We start from the raw sequence: 7543 nt of genomic DNA on the forward strand, positions 1-7543 counted from the left end.
TTTGGCCGCTCCGATATCAGCAAGAGTGGTCCGTCAAAAGTTTCACCCAAGGAAAAGATGGAACCTAGTTGCAGAAGAATACTCCACAGGGGTCAATACCGCAAGATCTGGAAGCCAGTGGAAGAAGAAATGGCAGGACATTGGTCAAGTAGTGAGTGTAAGTAATATCTTCATCTTTAAATTGAATTGCAGTGGAAAATGTGACCATCTGTATGTGTCCCACCCATCAGAAACGCATCATGTCTGTAAACTAATATTTTCATCTTTGCAGAAGAAATTGGCCTACAACAAAAGGGAAAGACTTAGAACAGGAGGAGGTCCGCCAAATCTGCACCAACTGTCACCCCTGGAACAGAGGGTTGCTGCCTTGCTGAGTCGCACCTGCAGAAAAAGAATCAGCTCTGCACAAGCTGGACCCATACGCGAGGGTGAGGGTGAGTCATTAAAATGCATAGTCGCCCTTTAAATCAATCTGCTGACTGGCCTGCTATGTGTCAGACTACTCATGCAACCCATCCTGCCCCCTCCTGTGCTGCTAGCCATTTGGCTGTTCTGTTGTATTTTGCAGAAGAAGACGACACTCCTCAACATCTTGAAGATCCTCCAGATGCGTGTGCTCCAGACCAAGGCGGGTGGGGGGAGGAGGGGTCCATGGAAATCTGTTCATGGGAGAATGCTGACCGCGATATGGATCAGTCCATAGTAAGGGCATCACACAGCCAGAAACCTCCATGAGCTCCTCGGCAACATTCCATGGGTTTACGCCTTCCGAGGTCGCGGGTCCCAGTGGCGGTCGTGAAATGCACCTTGGGACACCCAGTGCTCCACTGTCCCAGCCTGCGCCTCACACTGGAGGGGTGCCACTTGGCAGACCCACGGCAAGGGGAAGGAGAAGCCGACCAGTCTCTCCTGAGATGCAGCCCTCTGCAGAGGTTAATCAGGTTCTGTCATTGGGTGAGGAGATCAATGCCCTTACAAGATCACTCGTGGCGGCCATCAGTGGGGTGCGTGATGAGGTAGCGACACTGTCGGGTGAAATCTCAGCACTGAAACGGGAAGTGAAAGCGGGCATCTCAGAGGGTGTGCAAACGATGGCAGATGCCATGAGGGAGCTAGCTTCTGCAATAAGGGCACAAAGGCCTGATACTCAAATGCCACTCCCACTTCAATCCACGCACCAGCCACCGGTCAGACCCAAGCTGGGCCCCCAACCCCCCCCACCACCATCACTGACCCTATGAGGAAGTGCACTTTCCCCGAGATGTTGGTGAAGGATGGATGCAGCCTTTCTTTGCTGTTGTTGTTGTCGTTGTCATTGAAGTGCACTGTAAAATATCCAATAAAAGATATTTTGCATTAAAACCTAATCATCTCCATTAGGACCAAGCAACATTTAGGGACAACTGTAAAAAGTAAAAATCCCTCACCCCTACAGTCATGCGTGCCTGCCGCCCCTAGCCCTGGCGGGAGGGCTAGCCGGTGCGTTCTGCAGTCGGCAATGTAGGACTGCTCTATTTTCTGTAGCTGATTTATCTTTCATTTATTTTTGATGATGTTGTGCAGCTATTTTGCTGAAGATGTTATGATGTTGTGCTGATGTTGTGAAGGTCTTTAGTGCTTTAGAATCCTCTAACTCACTCACTCCCCCCGCCCCCCCATCTCTGGCTACCTGTGCTGATTTTTTAAATGTAGGCCTACAAAAGTGGCCACATACACTGGCCTAAGTTAGTTTGGAGTAACTTTCAGCTGGCCCAATTTGCTTCTATGGCCAGAAGACGCGTAAGTGGCTTGTCACGCCCCCTTTTGGAGAGAACAAACTAAACTAGAAAAAAACCTAACTAACTGACTTGCATTGGAGCAAGTTAAATGGGAAATTTGCGATTTTTAAGTTACTCCAAAAAAAGCTACTTACTCCAAAAAAAACCAGGGCAACACTTGGGGAAATTTGAGCCCATAATGTGAACACAAGTACACTGTTATAGTGAACAATGGTACACTGAATATTCTGTTAGAGAGAACACTGGTGCGGTGACTCTCCTGTGAAAGTGAATTCAGACATACGGCCTTGGATATATGGTGAACTTTGATTACTTATTGTATTAAAGTTAATATTACAGCTAGGAATTTGTGTATTTGGTTTACGAACTGAATTGAATCTGTGCTTTACTGCCATGTGGTTGAATTTGTGTGACTATGTCTATCAGATTCAGAGTTACTGAATGTCCACTTTCACCTTTCTCTCGAGTGGAATGACAAAATTACAAGTTATTTCTCATTAGAAAGACAATTGCATTTATTTAGTGGATACAAAATCTCCTAAAATCACCACCAAAAAAATCTCACAAACTGATCTCTACTTAGTAGACAAGGGTAATGCAATAGATATTTGGATTTTCAAAAGGCCGTCTATATGGTACTGCAAAGCAGACTCATACCTAAGGGAAGAGCATGTTGAGTTGGGACAAGTAGCAGAATGGAAACCAAGCTGGCTACAAAACAGAAAACCGGAGTATGGGTTAAGGGTAGTTACTCAGACTGGTAAAAGATGGGTTGTGGTGTTCTGCAAGGATTGGTGCTGGGACCACTATTGTTGAATATTTACATAAACGATTTGGACCCAGGAATCAGAAATGTAATTTCAAAATTTGCAAACGATACCAAATTGGGGGATATAGTTAATATTGAGGATGACTGTGACAAAATACAAGACGACATTAATAAACTTGCAGAATGGGCATGTAATTGGCAAATGAATTTCAATATAAGTGTGAGAGAGTGCATTTTGGTAGGAAAAATAAGGAGGCCAAATACTCCTTGAAAAATAAGACTCTAAATGGGGTAGTGGAGCAAAGCGATCTAGGATTACAGATTGTTAGAAATATGCCAGTTTAAGGCTATCTTTATTCACTTTAATCAGGATAGACTATAAACCAATCTGGTGGATATATTGCGTTTAATCAAAGTTTAAGACGGAATATAACACATTCGTAATATAGCAAAAACATACAACTGTAACATAGTTAATACCCATCCCGATCGGACAAATGGCTGGCACACGTGAGCAGTTCTTTAGCTTGCAGTCTCTTTCTCAGTCTAGAGCCTTCTTTGGTAAAGCATGGGATCACTCTCGAAGAATGTTCGACCAGCCCGACTTCTGGTTCTTCCCTCCAATGTCTGTAGAATCAATCTTGAGGAGGCTACTTTTATTCTTTTTTAGGGATGGGCCTGATCCTGGATATTGACAAAACCTTTTGACCTTATAGAGGTTTCCCTAAAACCTTGATATCCAAAAAGTCTTCTAGTTCTTTGTCTCGATTCTTGTTTCAAGAACCCGCCTTAAAGCTGTCTTACGATTTTGGTCACATGTCATCGTTTATACCTTATCGAAGTTGCTTTTCTGTAGAATTCCTTTGACGTCTCTATTCTCCCGGTACATTCACTACAAAGCCTTATCCCTCTACTCTTTGAACTATGAAGCCAAACCAGAAAACTGCTCATTATCTCTTTTACGACATAGCAACATGTTTACATTAACTCTTACAAACTTCCTTTGATTCTCAGCCTTTTCTATGCAAATTGTCTTAAAGATACATAAACAAACTAAAGCTTTAACTTGAAAACCACAGATAATGGTTATCATAGTGCATAATACTCTAACATCTCAGCGGGGTACCAAGACATTAGCATTTCTAAGCCTCTAATACCAGTCTAGAAGACATCGCATCTCCAAGTTCCAGACAATGATTAAAACACAGCATACATAGCAATTTTTCGCATGCGTAGGCATCCCTGATTTCTAACAAGATACACAAATCACTCAAAGTAACGGCACAGGTTAATATGACCATAAAAAACTGGAGTTAATTTCTAGAGAGAAAGAATTGAATAGCAGAGAAATTATGTTAAACTTGTATAGAACCTTGGTTAGAACACACTTGGAGTACTGTGCACAGTTCTGATCTCGATGTTATAAAAACGATATAGAGGCAGCGGAGAAGGTGTGAAAATAGATTTACGAGGATGATACCAGAACCGAGAGGCTGTACCTATCAGGAAAGATTTGAATAGGCCTCTTTTCTCTAGAAAAGAGAAGCCTGAGGGAATGACCTGATAGAGGTATTTAAGATTATGAAAGGGTTTGACAGGGTAAACATAGAGAAAATGTTTGCACTTGTGGGGGAGACCAAAACTAGGCTCCATAACTATAAGATAATCACTAATAAATCCAATAGGGAATTCAGGAGATACCTCTTTACACAGAGTGTGGTTAGAACGTGCAACTCACTATCACAGGGAGTGGTTGAGGTAAATAGCATAGATGCATTGAAGGGCAAGCTAGAAAAAAGCATGAGGGAGAAAGGAATAGAAGGATATGCTGATAGGGTTAGATGAAGAGGGGTGGGAGGAAGCTCGTGTGGAGCATAAACCAGCATGGTCCAGTTGGGCTGGATGGCCTGTTTCTTTACTGTGCATTCTGAGTACATATTAAAGAGGAACTGACCCTTCAAACTGTGTACCATTGTGATCTGTACAGACAACGTTCACTGACGGTCCTCAGTAAAGAAATTCAGTAGATACATGAAGTGAACGTCAACTTAAACGTAAAACTCATGAGGATGATCCTCATCGATTTGTTCTATCAATAAGGACTATGCAGATTACGGGCCGATATGATGGAAGTGTTTAAAATTATGAAAGTACATTACAGAGTAGATAGAAGCAGACTGTTTCCATGACTGAGGGGACTAGAACGATCAGCCATAGATACAAGAGACTTGGAACAGAAAGCAAGAAAAACTTGCTTACACAGAGCTGTGAGTTTGTGGAATTCACTTCCAGATTTAGTGATTGTGGCAGAAACTGTCAACATTCAAGATGGGTAGCTAGATGAGGGAAAAGGGGGTAAAGTGATTTCGGAGGTAGGTAAATGTAGGTAAAGGATTAGTTGCACGCGTGGGGGTTAAACACCGATACTGGTTAGGCCGAAAGGCCTGTTTCCATGTTGTGACTTCTATGCATTTCTATGCAAATGGCTGACTGTCCTTGCAGCTCTTCTTGGATCAGATGGCACACTGGCTGAGCCTGAGCCCAGTCTACTCTTGAACGAGTGCTCCTGTATCATGCCCTGGTTGTTGACTCTATTACACTGCATGGGACTGTACCTGCTGATAGGAATGAGTCTCCTGTGTCTTCTAGGCTCTCAGAACGTTTCCATGTCCTCTTGCTGGCTGCATTGCAAGATAGCTAGCAATGGTGGCTGCACCCATGCCCTGGGGCAAAGATCACCTCCACACTTTTAACTTCTGTCACTGTTGTGATTGTTTAAAATCTTCCACCTTAAACTCACTAATGACAGCTCTGACCTGCGGTATAAACACTTATTTCACCCTCAGTATGATTCCTACAATTGCTCATGATTCGTTTTCAACAAGGAATTAACAAGCACAAATAATAACTTTTATTTATATAGCGCCTTTAACATAGTAAATCATCCCAAGACGCTTCACAGCGGTATTACAAGATAAAACAGATAAATTTGACACCGAGCCACAAAAGAAGAAATTAAGGCAGATGACCAAAAGCTTGCCTAAAGAGGTAGGTTTTAAGGAGCATCTTAAAGGAAGAAAGAGAGGTGGAGAGGTTTAGGGAGAGAGTTCCGGAGATTAGGGCTCAAACAGCTGAAGGCACGGCCATCGATGGTTGTACAGTTATAATGAGGGATGTTCAAAAGGCCAGAATTTGAGGAACGCAGATAGCTTGTTCTGAGGCTGAAAAAGATTACAGAGATAGGGATGAGCAAGGCCATGGAGTGATTTGTAAACGAGGATGAGAATTTTGAAATCGAGGCGTTGATTAACCGGGAGCCAATGTAGATCAGAAAGCACAGGGGTGATGGGTGATTGTGACTTGGTGCGAGTTAGGAACACGGGCTGCTGAGTTTTAGATGACCACAAGTTTACGGAGTGTAGAATGTGGGAGGCCAGCCAGAAGTGAGTTGGGAGTAGTCAAGTCTAGAGGTAACAAAGGCATGAATGAGGGTTTCAGCAGCAGAAGAGCTGAGGCAGGGTCGGAGGTGGGCGATGTTACAGAAGTGGAAAAAGGCAGTTTTAGTTATGCCGTGGATATGTGGCTGGAAACTCATTTCAGGGTCAAATATGACACCTAGGTTGCGAACAGTCTTGTTCACCCTCAGATTGATGCTAGGGAGAGGGATAGAGTCAGTGGTTACGGAATGCAATTTGTGGCGGGGACCAAATGGCTTCGGTCTTCCCAATATTTAATTAGAGAAAATTTCTGCTCATCCACTTCTGGATGTCGGACAAGCAATCTGACAATTTAGATACCAAGCAGGGGTCGAGAGAAGTGGTGGAGAGGTGGAGCTGGGTGTCGTCAGCGTACATGTGGAAACTGACTCCGTGTTTTTGGATGATATACCTCCAAAGGGCACCATGTAGATGAGAAATAAGAGGGGGCCAAGGACAGATCCTTGGGGGACACCAGAGGTAATGATGCGGGAGTGGGAAGAGAAGCCATTGCAGGAAATTTTCTGGCTACAATTAGATAGATAAGAATGGAACCAGGCGAGTGCATTCTCACCTAGCTGGACATTGGTGGAGAGGCGTTGGAGGAGGATAGAGTGGTCAACGTGTCAAAGGCTGCAGACAGGTCCAGAAGGAAGAGGGATAGTTTACCTTTGTCACACTCACAAAGGATGTCATTTGTGACTTTGATGAGAGCCGTTTCGATACTGTGGCAGGGTTTTCGTTATAAGGTTTTCGCTAATATTCATGAATCCATTTTGGAATGCTCAGTACTCTTCAGCATGGCTGATTAGTCTGTCAGTACTTCCTACCTTTACTCTTTACTCATATTTGCCTTTTTGTAAACATTAGTGAATGGAGGAAGGTATAGCCTGGATCAATCAGAAAGGTTAAAAGTAGAGGTGCAAAACTGCTCCAAGCTACAGGAAGTAAAGGTTAAAAGTTTATAGGAAACCAAGGCCCTAAAATATGCAGTGGGGTATCACCATATGAATGCTTAATGTGCATGCCTGAATCTCCATCCACATGTCTTTTAGCAGAGATATTAACCTATTTTAAATATACAGCCGATTACCTCCACTAACCTATTGGAGGAAGGAATTTTCAGAGAAACATGATAAGCGCTGGTACACTATTATCCCTTGGTATACTTTCAGGGCCAAAAACTTTTGAACTGAATTTTTGGAAATAAATTTTGATCATTCCCATGAATCTCTAAAGTGGACATTTATTGACAGAGTTATCTTTGGAAGAAGGCCAGTGAGGTGACTGTTTACGTGGCTGTTTTCTAGCTCAACTCCTGCGGTACTTAATGGCGCAATTACAGAGCCATTACTATCGGCAGACATCCAGTGGCAAGAGATGGGAGGTGAGCTATCTTATCAGTGGCCTGGCTAGATTTTTTATTGACAATCTATCAAATAACCTGCAGTATAACCAATTGCAGTTGGTCGATACCCCATTATGTATTTTGGCTTAACTGAGCTCAGTCTTTCTGTCTC

This window comes from Pristiophorus japonicus, chromosome 13 (genome assembly GCF_044704955.1).
Source record: "Pristiophorus japonicus isolate sPriJap1 chromosome 13, sPriJap1.hap1, whole genome shotgun sequence".
NCBI lineage: Eukaryota > Metazoa > Chordata > Chondrichthyes > Pristiophoridae > Pristiophorus > Pristiophorus japonicus.